The 18,350-nt window shown below is 35.9% G+C and overlaps 1 protein-coding gene and 1 long non-coding RNA gene across 25 annotated transcripts in view; one reads left to right on the top strand and one right to left on the bottom strand.

Moving 5' to 3' along the window:
* NRXN1 (neurexin 1) overlaps window positions 1-18,350 on the bottom strand; it is a 1,127,584-nt gene that overhangs the window by 190,731 nt on the left and 918,503 nt on the right. The window lies entirely within an intron of this gene.
* LOC132661602 (uncharacterized) lies at window positions 11,620-17,560 on the top strand. The gene is made up of 3 exons (XR_009602309.2): window positions 11,620-11,714; window positions 16,408-16,463; window positions 17,473-17,560. It is a non-coding gene; the product is annotated as an uncharacterized LOC132661602 (long non-coding RNA).

The following is an 18,350-nucleotide window of genomic DNA, read 5'->3' as shown; positions in this document are numbered from 1 at the left end:
CACTTTGGTTGAGGCCAGAGAATCACACTGAAATAGTATAAATGTATCCACAGAGCAATGTTTCACTTTTTTTGTGGAGTGAGTTTATTTTCATTTCTTGATGACAGAATGATACCCTAGGCTTCTGCTATATCTAACCTATCAAAAATAAAGACAGTCTAGAACACAAAATAAAAATATATTCAGGATGATTATATTGACAATGGTTTTGATTTATAGGCAATTATGCTTCCAGGATGTTGGTGTAGTTACCACAACAAGACTACGTTTACTATGTAAGGGAAACTTTGTCAACCATAAGAAAGACAGCATGGCAACCTGGAAGTTTTCCATCCTTTGTATGAAGCTAAAGCAGACATACAGATCTTCCTCAACTTACAACACGCTTACATTCCCATGAACCCTTTGTAATGTGAAAATATTGTAAGTTGAAAATGCATTTAAATACAACTAACTTATAGGACGTCACAGCTTAGCCTAACTTACCTTAAACATGCTCAGAACACTTATATTAGCCTACAGTTGGGCAAAACTATTTAGCACAACACCTGACTTATAAAAAAGGTGTTGATTTCACATGGAATTTGTTGAACATTATACTGAAAGGGAGAAACCATGTCTGTAAGTATATCAGTTATTCAGGAGCTGCAGGTCACTGCAACTGCCCGACATCAGGAGAGAGTATCATCTCACCTATCACTAACCCAGGAAAAGATCACAATTCAAACTGAAGAACACTTTCTACTGAATGTGCCCCACTTTCCCATCATCATAAGGTGGAAAAATTGTAAGTTGAACCACTAGAAGTCAGGGAACTATCTGTATAATTCAACTGACAAGCAGGACATAAAGAAAAGCAATAATCACTACCAAGAGAACATCAGACATCCCTCCACACTTAACAATAAAGAATGAAAGCAGACCTCTTAATCTGCATAAACTCCAACATAAAAAATAATTTCAAGTCTAACTTGCTCCAACTTTATATGTGGGCTGTGTGTATGTATGCAAAATAATGTCTTAGGCAATAAAAAATTGATCGAGAGTGGCATCTGAACGGAGGTGCTACCAATTCCAGCATCTTTTTTGTCTCGTTTCTCCATTAGATAATAGTCGTTACTAAATATAATTCAACAATGAAACCGAGTGAATATTTTCACCCAGGTGTTAATTTAGACTGTATGATGTGTAGTGACTCTTTCACATTACTATTTCATAAAAATTTTCTATGGTTCCCCTATTGATATTTTAAGAGAAGGCCTGTAAGCTGAGTTTCCTTTTAAAATATCAGCACTCTAAAAGATAAGACTGTCAATGTCTTCTGTCTTTCATTTCCTTGCCAGAACTTATACTTTTGGATTGACTCCCATTAGGTATAATGTTTTATTTCCATCTTATTTGCTCAGATTATTTAAAACTTTAAGATGCAAACAACTCTCTCTTTTGACGACCATAAACGTAGGAAATTTATAAGATTTCTCTTTGTCTATTATTTTATATGGCCCCAAAATGCAGGAGGAGACAACTGGTGAAAGAAATAAGAGGGACTTTTCCAATGACGTAAAATATTAATTAATAAAATAATGAAAATCTTAGCACTGGAAAGAGGTCTTAGACCCAGACTCTCCCAAAATGCAGGAAGCTGTTCTAAAACATCTCTGACAAAGGACCCTTAAGTTCTACTTGAAACCTGCCAGTGATGTTACTACTTCTCAAAGCAGCCTATTCATTTCTGAAAATCCTTTTGTTTGAACTGAAAGTTACCTCTCTTTAATGTGTCTGCAGTAAGGATCAATATAGTGCAATCTGTATCCTTTTCCCATATGACAACCCTTCACCTTCTTGAAAACTGTTATCCAGTCTGCTTTCTTCCACCATCAGCTCAAGTTTTCCCCTGGAGACTCACTTTCCATGCTTTAACTATCAATCATTAAGAGAAATTTTTCTCACTGTTCACCCTTCTCATATCCAGTTTGTTAATGAACTTAGATTCTCAAGAACCTTAACACAGTGCATTGACTTAAATGCAATACATAAGATGCGTGATAAACAGTGCACTATCTTCCTCAATTAAGGCAATATTCTTCCATCAATATTGCCTGGGTTTTTTAATAGCCAAATTCACTAGTTGCAGATACGAGCATTTAGTGAACTAAAATTCTCAGACCTATGCACACTGTTCATTGCCAAGATATCTTCTCTGTATTTATTCATGTGGATTTTTTTTTTAATTTTTTTTTAATGTTTTATTTTATTTTTGAGACAGAGAGAGACAGAGCATGAACGGGGGAGGAGCAGAGAGAGAGGGAAACACAGAATCTGAAACAGGCTCCAGGCTCTGAGCTGTCAGCACAGAGCCCGACGCGGGGCTTGAACTCACAGACCGTGAGATCATGACCTGAGCTGAAGTCGGAAGCTTAACCGACCAAGCCACCCAGGCGCCCCTATTCATGTGGATTTTAAATTGCAGTTACAGGACTTTAACCATCCCCTCCAGATCTTTCATCTGTGTTGCTTTTGCTCAAATCTTTTTCTTTATCGAAAATGCTCCCTCCTAGCTCTGCTGTCTGAAAATACTAACTCTCTTATTTATTTTGGATTTAAACTTCCTCAGATTCATATTACCTTTTATATTGTATCATTCTGCTTGATGGAAAAGATGAAATCTAAACAGGAGCCAGACAACCTAGCTTTCTCTCTTCCCCTGTCATTACATCCTCTCAACCAAGCAGATGCCCTCCTTGTCCATCATTTTCCAGAAAACAGAAACAAACACATGTTATACAAGACTCTGCTTACTCTAACTTTAGATTTGATGAGTCCATATTTACTGGCTCAGAGCAATCTCTCTCTCTCTCTCTCTCTCTCTCTCTCTCTCTCATAGCATTTTTAGTTTTGCAAGCTTCTTTTGAAATGTCTTTTAAAATATTTTGAGTTGTGGGGCGCCTGGGTGGCTCAGTCAGTTGGGTGTCCGACTTCGGCTCAGGTCATGATCTCACAGCTCATGAGTTCAAGCCCCACGTCGGGCTCTGTGCTGGCAGCTCAGAGCCTGGAGCCTGCTTCAGATGCTTCAGATTCTGTGTCTCCTTCTCTCTCTGCCCCTCTCCTATTCGCACTCTGTCTCTCTCTCAAGAATAAACATAAATTTTTTTTTTAATATTTTGAGTTGTGAACTCTTTCATGAAGACAGAGTCCTGAGAGGCTTTAAGAGCTTTGCCATGGTTTTGACCTGCAGTGTAGAATTCAGTATCAAATGTGCCTGTGGGTGTGCCCCAGTCCCATGTGAGGGCTTTAGTCCTCCTTGAGTCAAATTGCAAATAAAAATCATATCTGGCTCAGAGATCCAGTAAGGATTACGTGAGCTTAAAAAACAAGTAAAGTGTTTAAAATAATGTCTAGGTCAAAGTAAATTCTCAATAAATATAATATATTACTAGTATGTTAACTATACCTTTCTAGATATAAAATGATCATCAAAAGAAATCAGAAATCAATAGATTCTTTGTTTTATTATTATTTTTTTTAATGTAAGACAGTCAAGTGCCTATGCCATTTATGTTGCCAATATCTGGAATGTTGTTCCCCCTCTCATCACTCCCATTTCCAAATATCCAAATCCTACCAGTCCCTCGACGCCAAGTCCAAAGGCCATCTTCTCCAAAAGGTCTTCCTTGAGATTCCTTCCTGAAGCCCTCACTACCCATTGAACCAGATTCCTGCACAAGGAGTATCTTGAAGTTACAGGTTTTTGCAACTCCTCCCTGAAGCCTGTTTGTGGCAAGGAAATTAAACCACAGTAGATATTTAATAAATATGTTAAATGAGTCAATGACTTCCTTCCTAAGCCAAATTTAATTTCTTGCTCTCCTGGTTTTGTACATACTTATTACACATAACTATTTACCACGTACCATAATTATCTGTGCATATGACTCTTCTGTCCTAGTGCTTTATAAAGCTTTTTGAGTACATCTATATCAACTTGACCTCTGTCTGATATACAATGCCTCAGCACATAGTAGACACTCAAAGTAGTTTTGAATGAATTAGTGTTTACTTTTCACCATTGCTACAATATCTTTTGTCCATGGAAGTTTTAAAATATGTATCCAAAAAGGATCACTCATGACTTGCCTCTGAGGCATCTGTTCTTTTATCCAGTGACCAGAATTCTGCCTATACAAGTGATCTATCTATAAGTCTCTCTCTGAAAAGCCATTGAAAAGTTTAAGTCCAATTCTAGGATAATCCTTTTAAGACACTCTTTATCCTTGACACACATCTACAATCTATTTGAATATGCTGAAAAGTGAGGCAGAAAGAGGATCAAATAACTTGCATCAGGCCCTGCTGAATGCCTCCAGTCTTGGGTGCTTCTGTGGAACTTCTTCATTTGGGGCATGAATACACTAACATGACTTCCATTGGATATTGATAATTCAATTGGTCAATTCATCATTATTGAATATCTCTATGCATGCAAAGGACTGTACAGGTACTATCAAAGATACAGAGAAAACTCGGGCCCTACTTCCTGTTTTTGAGTTGTATATATAAGTAATGACATACCAATGCAAGGCATATACAACCTGAACACTATTAGTGGTTTTTAAAAGAAAGTACATCATAGATTGGGAGAAAATATTTGCAAAAAATATACCCGACAAATTTTATCCAAAATATACAGTGAACTCTTAAAACTTATCAATATGAAAATGAACTACCAGGTTAAAAATTAGTCCAAAGGCCTGAAGAGCCACACTACCAAAGAAGATGTACAGATGGCAAAGAAGCATATAAAAGATGCTCCACATTATATATCATTACTACAAATGAAAACAATGAGATGCCACTACACACCTAATAGAATGGCCAAAATCCAGAATACAGACAACACCAAATACTGGTGATGATGTGAAGCAACATGAATTCTCATTCATTGCTAGTGGGAATGCAAAATGGTATAGCCACTTTGGTAGACAATTTGGCAGCTTTTTACAAACTACGCATATTCTTACCATTATGACCCAACAATCGTTCTCCTTGGTATTTAACCAAAAGATGAAAACATGTCCACACAAAAAGCTGCACATGGATGTTTACAGCAGCTTTAATCATAATTGCTAAAACTTGGAAGTAACCAAGTTTACTAAACAGATAAACTGCAGTACATCTAAACAATGGAATATTCAGTGCTAAAAAGGAACCATGAAAAGATATGGAGAAACCATACATGCCTCTTACTACATACTAGAAGCCAACATGAAAGGCTGTATACTGTATGATTCCACCCATTTGACATTCTGGAAAAAACAAAACTATGGGGACAGTAAAGGAACAGAGGTTATCAGAAGCTGGGGGTAGAGAAGGAATGAACAGGCAGAGCACAGAGCATTTTTAAGGCAGTGAAAACTCTATGTGATACAACAATAGTGGATCCTTGTCATTATACATTTGTCAAGACCCACAGAATGTACAACACCAAGAATCAACCCCAATGTAAAGTATGGACTTTAAGTAAGAATGCTGTGTCAATATAGGTTCATTGGTTATAAGAAACATACCACTAGAGTGAGAGATGTTTATAAAAGGGGAGGCTATACATGCATAGGGGTACAAGGTACATGGGAAATCTCTGTACCTTCCATTCAGTTTTAGTGTGAACCTAAAACTATTCTAAAAAATAAAATCTATTAAAATATATGTTATACACACACACACACACACACACACTGATCAGGAAAAAAAAGTACAATAGGACCACAGAAGAAACAAGTTTCTGAGGTGTCTAGGAGTTCACCCAAGCTGAGAAAATACCAACAAGAATCAGTATTACTTGAGCACTAATTCTCATCCTAGCATAGTCAGAACAGTTTATATGCACTTTCTCATTTAATCCTCATAACCACCCAATATGGGAAGTACCATTATTAGCTACATTTTGTTTATGGCCTGAGACTTATAACTGCTAGTAACTTGCTCAAGCTCGCACAAACTAGTGTGGGCAATAAGCAATATATGAATCTAGGCCTGTTTGTGCAGTCTGAAGTTAACCATTACCCTACACTACCTGTCTTGAAGAAAAAAATAAAAATCAGGTAGATAAATAAAAGAGGATAGCAAACTAGGTGGGAGACATCAGATTCACTTCTGGAAATTTTATACCTCATTTATTTTTATTTAATATTTCTTGAAAACTGCTAGTTTATCTCCAATATGAACAATGGTAATAGTCTTCCTGTTACATCAGAATTACATACATATGTATATTTATACTCAATTTATAAGTAGTATGTCTTATTAAGAAGGCTTAATAAGGAAAAATAATTTTTCACTGGGTCAATCTTAGGGCTAAGCAATTATATTTTCTATATTTTTAATACTAGTAGTTAGATTTCTTGCCTAATTGATTTTTGAAACTTTCCAAATGTGCCTGTAGACATAGTTTGAAATTCTCCCAAAGTTCAATCTCTCCATGTTATTGTGACTAACAATTTTTAATATAAGGCAAACAAATTGCAGGCTGAAGAAATAATTGCTTGCACTATTGCTGGGGTACTGTAAAAAGCTGTGCAATTGTTGTTGATCTTCCACTGGCTTGACTACAGCAATTGAAATTTATCAGAAAAATTTATTACATGGTATTGCAGGCTCTAATAAATGACTTTGGGAATCTGGGAAAACTCCCTGAAGTTTGTTATTATCTGAACCTCATAGGGGTAATTAGAGATATAACCTAAAGTGTTAAGTCAGCAGTCAAGAAACAACAAATCATCAATTAAACCCATTGTCCAAATTTGGGGAAGAAGGTGGAAAAAATAAGATTTGCAATGAAAAGAAATCATACATTCTAACACGGAAGTCAAAGATTAGACTGGGGATAGTATTTCCGAAACTATCTGGAGATTTCAATGGGGTCAGATCACTACTGAAAAAGGACATTCAAAATAAGAATTCTCAAAATTGCTTTGCAATCTAAAAGTGGAGAGTTTGAATATCTACAGATAGAGAGCTTAATAAAGAAAGAAAAGTCTTTGCTTCTCTCCTATATCCCCTCTTCTGAGGAAAAGGCAAAATCCTCCTCCTCCACCCCTCCTCCTTGACACTGACATTTCTAAATATTTTCAGGCAAACTGAGTCAATGGTAATTTCAAATATGAGTGTGACAGCCTTTTCTCAGATACAGGAGGGGAACAAATCCTATTTATTGGGCTACCTTCTCTTCCAGATTTGTGAATTGGCGCTGGCCTTTTCCTGTGATGCCTCCGAATCTTGCACCTTTCTGGTATCTAATGCAGACAAGCAGGTGGCGAGCCCTGGGAGGCAGTGGGATGTCAAGGGAAACTAACCATTTTCATGATTTTCTGAACTGAGTCACAAAAATAGCAGAAAATTGTCTGTGTGTGTGTGTGTGTGTGTGTGTGTGTGTGTGTGTATGTATGTATGTATTTAATGTGTGTTTAATGTATGTGTGCATGAAAAGCCTTGGAAATAAAAGAAGCAGACATTTTCAAAATACTCCTTTGTGATTACTTTTATCAGACTCTGTACAAGAATATAAGACCTGAATGCAGATATACCTTGAAAACAGTCTCAGCCCATGTCCTGCTGCTTTCACCTTGAAAACTGAAGACCATAAAACGATAAACTTCTGTTAAATTTATATAGTTCCTTTCAGTCAGCAAAGTCCCCAAAGTGTTGTGCAAAATAACAGCAACTTTTTAATTACAAAATTATTAGGGGTTCCCATGAAAATCTTTGAACCAAGAGATTAGGCGAATAAAGAGAGCCAGAAGGAAGATTTTTCATACCCTGCCCCTCAGTCCATAATTTAAATACAAGCACAAACTGAATGAGCAAAACAAAACTGTGTTCAGCATACATTTGAGTCTGGAAGATAGAAGGCAGTGTTAAAAGATACGTATTTAATATAGGATATAATACAGAATAGCAAATACCAAAGTACAGAAGCAAGTATTGAATGATTATACATCCTTCCAAAAACTATATCTTGTTATATGGCTCAAAAAAGAACAATCTGCTTTAGATAGTATAGGTAATAGACTAGAGGGCATGTCTCACACAGCTACCAGAAGAGTTTCAATGAGTACTTCTCACCGATTCAGTGAGCCAAATCATAAAGCCTCAGGCTGTCGGGGGAAAAAAAAAATCTTTTTACCTGTAAATTTTGATGAGAACGTGACAAAAATATATACGATACACTCGCCAGAATTCCTGCGACGAAAAATACTAGAATTGGCCCACGACCTCCATTGCTAAGAAATTTAATGTAATTACCTTTTTACAGTATTGTCTAAACTCTACAGCATTGGCAGAATCTTTGTTATAAGTCTAGGCTGGAAAAAAAAAAAAAAAGAAATTAGAGAAAGACCAAGGTGTTCTTTCTTCTATTGTAGGAACTATGCATTAGGCCAGCCAACTTCCGGAAGAACGAATGTGGCTTAGCAAATGAATCTGAAGGCAAAGGTATTTATGGGGAAATACAAAAGTCTTAGTATTATACTTAACAGGATGTGTCCCTGGATGAGAATACTGAAAAAGCAGTTTGGAGGGTAGGGATTCTCAAACCTTAATGTGTTTAGTGAGTCACCTAAGATCTTGGTAAAAAGGAGATTCTGATTCAGTAAATCTTGGGTGTGTCTTGAGATTCTAAATTTCTCAAAGCTTCCAGGTTATGCTGCTACTGTCAGTCTAGGGTATAATGCATACAGGAGTTTGATGGATAGGATTAATTTGTTAAATAAATTGCTAAATAATATGAATGTAAATTATATGCAGTTTTCCTCCCTCCCTTGCTCTGGCTTCTTACGATTATAGGTGGGTATATGAAGCATTTTTTTCTTCTTTTCTTTTGTTTTAGACAAAAATTGGGATAGCAATTTGACTATGACGCTCTAATTGGTGAATTGTTCATTTGGAGAAAAATTGCAAGAACATATATCTTCTAAGTAAATTTTCCTTTCTCTAGCTTTTAAAAGTAGCTGAACAAAAGAACAGTGTGGCTCCGTGTTTAATTTTGTTTTCATCAAATTCAAAAGCAGACTTCATAACTCTTTTTTAGAAACTGTAGTAGTGAAGTGTTGACATACTGGCCTCAAGAACTCTGGGGGTCTCAATGGACTTAGTGGTTAGTCAGTCAGGTGTTCAGATTTTGCTCCCACTGGCTGTAAAATGGACCACAGTGTAATCAAGGACAGACACCTTTATCCATAAGTCTGGAATACATTCTAATTCACCAATAGGAAGGATTTCTATGTCTGCACTAACCCTGTTTAAAGCCAGATTAATTTTTGTTTGCGGAAAGACTACATTGCAAAAGGTACAATACCCGTGTGCCAATCTATCATTTTTAGTTGGTCTTGAAGACTTTCTGATAAGCTTTAGATTTATATCTGCCAGTAGGCTCAGAAAAGATGTGTCTTGTCTCTGTGACACTGAGACTTTCATGATGCTCACCCAATCCAAGTTAGAATCTTCCCACATATTACTCTGAAAAACAGCGTATCAGAACTTTAGCCAGAAGTAGCCACTGCATCATCTTATTTCCAGGTTTTGTTTTGTCAGAATTTCTAAACATTATGTGCTTTTTTTAAGGCTGGGTGTGTTGAAAATGTTTTTTTAAAGAAAATAATAAAAAAATCAAAATTCATTGATTCTACATATGGGACACTTTTTCTGCTAAATATGTTCCTAAGGTAGACACTTTAAAGCTTTCGTCTATTTGGGAAAATATAAGCAGAAGTTACAATTAACTGTGCATGTAAATCCTTCTAAAAAGCCCCCAAAGAAATTGCAAGTTTCTCCTAGTCCTTTATCCGAGCTTTCTTTGTCATGTGTAAAGCCTATGGCAGGGATTAGGGAGATGCAAAACCTTACAGTAAACAGAGAAAGGTTCAAAGAGGAGGCCCATAAAAAAAAAAATCTATCATTTGAATGTAAAACGTAGAAAATGTCTTTTCCAGATTGAGTGGCAAACATAGTAAAACACTGTAATCCTAGCTCAAGAGATTTTGCTTCAAAATCCTAATTCAGCTAATAAAGCAAAAAGGAAGCAAAATATATGAATGTATCACAAAGCCTTCTAGTTCACATATCAATCCTTGCAACTGCCACCTAACCAGGATGTTTTCATGCCATCTTCCTGTATTTACCTGAGTTGTTTTTGTATTTCAGTTTGGCTCTTTTTAACTTTTCCAGTAGCATTTGTGAAAACTGATACAAAATATGCAGTCTTGTAAGTATCACAAAAAGGCACTTTCATGAGTTTTTTAGAAACATGTTTTTAGAGGCGCCTGGGTGGCTTGGTGGGTTAAACACCAGACTTCAGCTCAGGTCATGATCTCACTGTGGATTCTAGCTCCCGTGCTGACAGCTCAGAGCCTGGAGCCTGTTTCAGATTCTGTGTCTTTCTCTCTGCCCCTCTCTCCACATGCAGTTTCTCTCTCTCCCAAAAATAAATAAACATTAAAAAAAAGAAACATGTTTTTAATTCAATGAAAGAAATATCCTGTTATATTTTCACATGTGCACACAATTAGTTCTCTGTAATCCATCATAAATTCTGCTTAGAGCAATCGTTAATAGATTTCTATTGTTGATGAAGAAGCGAACAATAAACAGTAAAAGACAATATTGTGTTTGAAATTATTCTCACTTTCCCTGTTTCTCATGTAAATGTAACCTCTGCATATTCTTATTTGTAGACTGCTTTCAAACAAAACATATATGAGCTAGAGGAAGATATCCATTAAATCTCAAGGTTAAAAAGTATACTTTACTATATACATCTTTATAAAATATGATTAGGACTCGCTCTGGCAAATGTTCAAAGACTCAAATGCACACACATACGCACGAAGCATACATGCACACATACTCTTCCCAAAGATTGCCAAAAGCCAATAAAACTATGGGTTATTTACAGTGAAAGAGGAAACAAATTATTAACCACGATACAGTTTATAGCTTATTTTTAGGGATAAACATATTAACTTAAATTCGTTCTTAGAAGTGTTAAAAATAATTACTTTTTAAAATAGGCCTCTGCTATGTAATAGAGATAATGCTATTCACAATGTGAAATATCCATTCCCACTGTCTTCATTTGCTATTTAAACATGAATGTATATTTGATAGGGTCATTGAACTTATGGATTTGACAATAATACATATTCTCTATTTCCTTAAATATTATCTCCTATTTGGAATTTATTAAAACACAGATTCAGTGTAAGTCACGAAAAACTAGTCCTTTTATGTATTTTTAAACAAAACCTTTCACTTACTCTGTCCTCCTGAATTCCACGAAACCTTTATTTCCATTAAAACATTCTAAGGAAATTTGGGTTAAGCTACTGATCATTTCATAAGATCCAGTGATTAAGAGTGGCTTTGGTTAATTGCTGACATTTGAACTTGCAATGGGGTAATAATAAGTGGAGTTAACATTACTAAGCACTTAGAGCAGGATAGACACCATTTTAAGCACTACACTTACCTCATTTAGTCCTCACAATAACTAAACAGATTATGTAATAATCCCCACTTTATAGATGTTGAAGCGAAGTTACAGAGAATTTAGCAAGGATCATACAGCCAGCCAGTGGCAGAACTTGAATTCACACCTTCTTCCTTGTGTTTCAACTACCTTAAACACTTGCTGCTCAGAATACAAGCTTCTTATCCAAGACAGTGTAAGTAAAGTACATGAGGGATACAGACTGTGATTCTTTTGATTGGGAAGGAAGAAAACATCCTAGTGACTTATTATTAATGTTTAGTGAGATTGAATCATTGATGTACTTGTAGTAAATCTAAAGCAAACCACAAAATCTAGACCTTTCCTAAAGATTGTCAAAGGTCAATAAAACTATGGGTTATTTACGGTGCAATAGGAAACAATGTGCAGCAGAAATGGAGTAGCACCTATTAGACAAACAAAGCGAGAGGGCAATTTTCTTTAGAGAATCTCCTCAAAAATCTTTGGAAAGGAAGTCGCACCGTCAGTACATTTTCATAAAAAGTATGCTTGGTGATAACATATGCTGAACACAACCGAAGGCAGTCCTTCAAGTCTAGACAGCCAAGCTGCACCAGAGCAGAGACACTTGCTGTTTAAATATCCTTTCAAAAAAGAAAAAAAAAATCCATTTGTTTACCAAAATCTATTCACACTTGTAGAGAAGCTTCTTTCTTCACTTATCTGAATGTGACAATGAATCAAAGTATATTCTCTTCTGTTACCAGATGTGATAATGGAGAAGCTCAGATTCTCACCAGAGGCTAGCTAGAGGAAGATGTCTTTTCAGTGCTTTTGGAGAGGAAAGGCTAATTTTTCCAAGTAAAAATGCCTCCCCGAGGAGATGTGTTAATGAGGTCCAGAGCAATGCTTGACACTTGACTATGCTAATTATCTCAAGCCAACTAGCAAAAAGTTCTTTTTCAGGTGTCCTAGAGATCACCCACATGAATTGTAATCTCTTCCCCGCTTGCTATTTTCACAAAACACGGGGCTTTGCTCTTCCTGTTTGGCTGTTGTGAAGGCATTTAAATCTCATCCGACATGAAATGCACAAATGGGAAAAGTGCGTTGAGACCACTAGCAGCAGATTGCTTGTTCTGGGTGGGTTCTGCAATACTTGTTGGGCAAAGATTAACTTGCAGTTACCAGATATGGCATCCATTAACATATGTTCTTGAGACACCAGACATCTTCTATTGAACTTGGGGAACAACAGAAACAAAAGGCAAAACCTCTGGCCTCCTACAGCTTTCATTCTAGAATGGGGAAACAAAGTAACTTGGATAAATACATGAAATACACAGTATGTGATCTGGTAAGAAAATAAGAAAGGAGAAGAGGAAATGTTAGTAAATAGCACTGCAAAACACACTGGCAAACACCTCACTAAAAGATGACTCTATGAAGATCACAAGTGGTGAGGTAAAGAACTGTGTGAGTGTCTAGAGGAAAAGGGTTCTGAGTAAACGAAAGATCACATACAAAGGCTTGGAGATAGAAGAAAACATGGCATGTTGAAAGAGGCAGTATGGTTGGAATAGAGTAATTAAGAAGTAAAGAGGTGTGTATGAGTGTGGAGGCAGAGGAAGATCATAAAATCATATAGGAACTTACAGGTCAGTGGAAGAATTTGGGACTCTACCCTGGGTGATAATGGCTAGCGGTATGTGGGGGATTTTAAGCAGATGACTGATATGATTTAAATTTTTAAAAGATCATTCTTAATTTCTTCGGGAATAGAATGAAGTACAGAGAAGAATTAGTAGGCTATTGAAATAGTGAGAGGTGGTTAAATTTCTATTACATTTTAATTATAATCAAATCATGTTAAGATAGGGCCAACCAAAAGCTGGAAGAACCTAAAAAAAAAAAAAAAAAAAAAAAAGTGACTTGGTTCTCTTTGGGTTTTTTTTTGTTGTTTTTTTACAAAAATAAAGCTGGAAGAACCTAAAAAAAAAAAAAAAAAAAAAAAAAAAAAAGATAGGGCCAACCAGATTTGCTGTCATATTGGAAATGGGATAAAGGAAGAACTCAAGATGACCTCAGTGTTTTTGGGAAAAGCAACAGTATTGAATGCCAACTTCTGAGATAGCTAATATTGTAGAAGGAGTATACTGGAAAAGGAATATCTGATTAATTTTGGACAACAAGAGTTTGTACAGGATTGGGTAGTAAATTGGGGATGTAAGTCTAGATCTAGAGGTCAAATATGAAGGCATCACATAAAGATGTTGTTAAAGTCATGAGAGAGAATGGGGTCCAGGGGAAGGAGCATAAAGAGAAAAGAGATGGGACTCAGCTCTAGGACTCAGGACGAGGGTTCTCTACTAATTAAACATCAGAAAAAAAACAGAAAAAGAGACTGTGAAGAAGCAATCAAAGAAAAAAAGTCTGTGGTCCTAGAAACCAAGTGAAAAAGTGTTTTGCAAAGGAGGGGATATTCAACCATGTAAAATGCTGCTAGTAGACTATGAAGAGACTGAGGATTGAAATTGATGGCTACAGTTGACCTTAATAAAAATATGGGATATCATATTTTCCCAACTAAATCCTACACTCCTAGTGGCCACAAATAGGCAACTGAAACTGAGAGTTGAATCTCAAAGTTATTTTGTGCTTACTTTGCCTAACCTCCGAACATCATTTTTCATGTAATTTATATTTCAGTGTATATCACAGGTGGCTTCTCAAGAAAGCCCACTTCTTCTCATTATTAACACATGGACCATAATAATAGGACCATAAATTTTTAGAAACAAAAGTGATATCAAAATTCATCTATTGGTCAATCTTATTACTTTACCTAATGAAAAGGATAGGCTGACACAGGGTAAATGATTCACCAAAAAGTGCAACAGAATCCACTATGCCTATATTTCAACTTATTGATCTTCCCCTCTACATGCATATTAATTTGGATTAATTTAACAAACTAGATTATAGGCTCTTTTAAGGCAGGCATGCTTTCTTATATCCATAGTGCCTAGCACAACAAAGAATGCATTTCAGAACCTTACTGTTTTTCCCCTCCTCTGTCACTAGCCCCTGACAACCATCCTTCAGATTTTTCTCCCTATAGTTCTGCATTTTCTAGAATGTCTTATAATAGAAATCATACATACTGTTATCTAGCGTTGTTTTGTGAGTAAATATGTACCAAATTTAACTTAAAATGTTTGAAATAGATCTTTTCCCTCCCACTACCACAATTTTGGTCTTAAGACATTCCTCAAAGACCATTTCATAATCTCTTGCTGTGACCTCAGCATCTAGAAATTCTTTAGCTCCTTTGAATTTATTCAACCATTGATTCATGACTCATTATACATTCATTAATCAAGTACTTATTATCTTTAGCAATATTCACATTTTGCTGTTGTTATTTTTGCTTATATATGTGTGTCTATATATACATATATGTGCATATATGTGCACATATAATGTACGTGTGTGTGTGTGTGTGTGTATATCTCCACACACACAAAGATTCCCACTTGGAACTGTCTATATTTCCTTATATTCTTCTTAATACTGGCACAGTGCCAGTGACTGTAATAGTCCTATATTCAATATTTCATTTATTGAAAATGTGGCAGCAACATTAACCATCAAATCACAATGTTGATTCTCAGCAGTCCTAAATTTCAGTAGTAGCATTTGAATGTAAAATTAGTACACTTGAATAAAATCTACATTATCTTCTTTTTTCATTTAAAATCTCTTAGTAGCACAGACTTATATTTCCAGAGTTTTCTCTCCCATGTGCCTTTAAGCATATAAGATTAGATGTCTGGCCTTGCACCAGAAAGCAGGGCTGACAGGATATGAAATCCTGGGGATAACAGGCATCTAGCTATTTCTCTTTCAAGACATTTTTTTAGCCAGAAACTGAAAAGGCAGATGAAACTGGGACAACCCAGTGACAAGAAAGAGAGGAAAGATCATGTCTTTTTCCACAAAAACATTTTAACTAAGATTCTGGCTTTAATATTAATATTTTTGGTTACAGTTAAGCTTTAAAGTTAATGAAATTCTCATTTATATGCTGATCTAGGGACATGAATACCAAGTTACAGATGGGATGGAAATTAGAAATAAAGAAAATTAAAGAAAAGAAAATGGAAAATATGCCCACAGAGTTGACCACATGTACACATATGCCCACATTCATGCCAGGGTAATATGAGAGAATCTGGATACTATTTGGATGTGAGTTTTTTGATGAAGTTCAATCTATTTATCATTGTGTGTGTGTGTGTGGGGGGGGGGCTTTTTTGTGGTATAACCTAAGAACTTTTTTTAACAAGGAGTAGTTATTCTTTTGTTTGCTTTGGAAAATTCTGAGTGACTTTTGAGTGACCTGTTTACTGCGTTAGGAAATATGCTGCTTTATTCTAGAGACCATAGAACAGAAGAGAGGAAAACAACAATAGCAAAGGAAGCGAAATTACAGTGTTTAGAATAAAAATGTATTTGATTCATTTTGGCCCCTAGACTGACTCTTAAAAGGCTACCCCTAGGCAGGATTGTAAACATATATAAAACATTAATACAGAAATTGGCATATTAAGAACACAGCACATATAAGAGTATTGCTCTTTCCCTGCAGATGTTTGATTGACCTTGACTAAATGTCAAGAAAACACCTTCCGTGTCTTTTTTTTCCTGACTATAACTCACCTTCCTTCATAGTTAAGTATTGTTCCAACACTTACAACATAAGCTCTGGTCAAGTGTTAGCTACTGGTACAGTTCTGCAGATAAAAGAAAAATTGTCTTGTAATACACTAAACATGGGAGATCCCTGGTTTAATAAACAGTTGCTACTGCTGAGACAACTGATATAGTTGTACTTTTTTTTGTAGATTTCCAGAAATACAACTTGAGCAAAGCCAAAACAGAATGAAAACAAAAGAAGGAGGTGAATAATTCCCTGTCTATGGAGTCAGTATATTTTATTATTAGATGTTCATTCTCAGGCTACACTGGAAAATACTTGAAGCAAAGGGAGATCAGTTTTCTTTTCTTCCAGCGTGTATCTCATTAACATTAATAGAAACTGTGCCCACAAAAAGCTATTAACATTAATGGGAATTATGCATAGAAAAAGCCCTAGATTCATTTTTGGTCTTTTAAGGAGCTTATGTATTGCTGCCCATCCCAAAAACATAGGATGGGAAACTACTAATCACATTTTGTCTCATCTCTTTAAATTAGATATTTTGTTAAATTATATTTAATAAATCCTGAGTTGGAAACAGCACAAGGAAACTCAAGCTGCAATAATATTTACTCTCCCAATAAGCCAAGAGCTTTCACAAACCATGTATCTTACTGAAAGTCACTGGGCAAGTTATATGACCATGATTCTCACGAGCATCCTCTTTGTGCTAGCAATTAGGCTGTCTGCCAGGAGTTGAAATGATTAGCAGTAAATATAAATTTAATAGTTCTGCTTTGCAGTTCCCCAGTCACTCCTGGTCCCTCTAACCACTGGGATGATAATGGGAATCAGAGCCTATCAACTGAATATACGACAATAACTGAATCTGAACTAAAACATGGGGGACCCCTAAAGGGACAAGGTAAAGTGAAAAACAACAATGCATTTTTTATTTAATACCCACTTCACCTTTGTACCAAACATTGCCCTCATTAAAAACAAAAAGAGCAAATTTTAAAAGCATTATTAAATCGTAAATGACCTAGAAATTTTCAAAATCCTGCTTGACATGGTGTGGAATTTTTTGCCCCTTGAAATGGCGTGATGAAAAATGTTTTGATTTTGAATATAGTTCTGCCTATCTACTTGAGTTACTCAGAGTTGGGCTTTCTGAGATTTACCAGTATCTTCTCAGCTTCTTTGATATCGTCAAGGTTCCATAGAAAACTGGCAATAGGTTACTGTTTTAATATGTCTTCTTTTCTAGATACCTTACTAGACTTCTTATCATTCATCTGTCAATATAAAAGATACAAGAACTGCCAGGAAGTCTTAGGACTGTGCTGTAGAACTACAATGAAATAAATAAATATGAAAGCTTTTATGCTACTTTGTTTTTACGCTACTTCAATCATAGTAAAATATTCTCTCACATTTTCTTCTGGGTATAATAAAGGTCAGATAAGGTAAGAAGCAAAACTAAATTGGTCAGGAGAAAAAAGCAGTTTTAAGATTGGCCTGATGACAAAGGACTTTTAAACAGTTCCCAAGGAGCACCGCGCAGAGATGAACCTAGTAAAAGGAATTTCCCTTACTTCACTCCCTTGGGTCTTTCATTCTTCATTCTTATCCTTTCATCATAGATTTCCACATGTAAAATGGCTGAAAGAGGGGTTATCTTGGTAACAGAAAAAAAATAAGATACATGACACCTTGATCAAATATTTATAAGGTGCCATGTTAAGCAGAGAGATCTTTGAGAACTGGGATGTTTGTCTTACTTGATGTCGCCTGGCACATGATGGAAGCTATAGTTAAGAAAACATATCTGAGAAGACGTGAGGTTGGTGGTACCATGGCAAGTCATAGAAATGTGGGAAAATAAAAAGAGAAAGACAGTGAGTCATAAGGACATCTTTCTTCTCCTGCATCCAGCTTTTTTCTTGAATCCATTAGCCAATACATTTGCTCTGATGCTTTAGCCAGATTGAGTTAAAATTTCCCCCATTTTACATTAAAAAGAATCTTAGCTAATACAATAACATCAGGAAGCATGTGGGCAGAAGCTTGACCATCTCACTGCCTTTGGCAATGAAAGGCAGGATTTAAACGACAAATATTTATACAGATGGAGTTCCAAGATGT

The sequence above is a fragment of the Panthera onca genome, chromosome A3 (genome assembly GCF_046562875.1).
Source record: "Panthera onca isolate mPanOnc1 chromosome A3, mPanOnc1 haplotype 2, whole genome shotgun sequence".
In the NCBI taxonomy this organism is placed as follows: domain Eukaryota; kingdom Metazoa; phylum Chordata; class Mammalia; order Carnivora; family Felidae; genus Panthera; species Panthera onca.
Note: the sequence above shows the minus strand (reverse complement) of the source record. Positions and strands in the feature narration are given on the sequence as shown.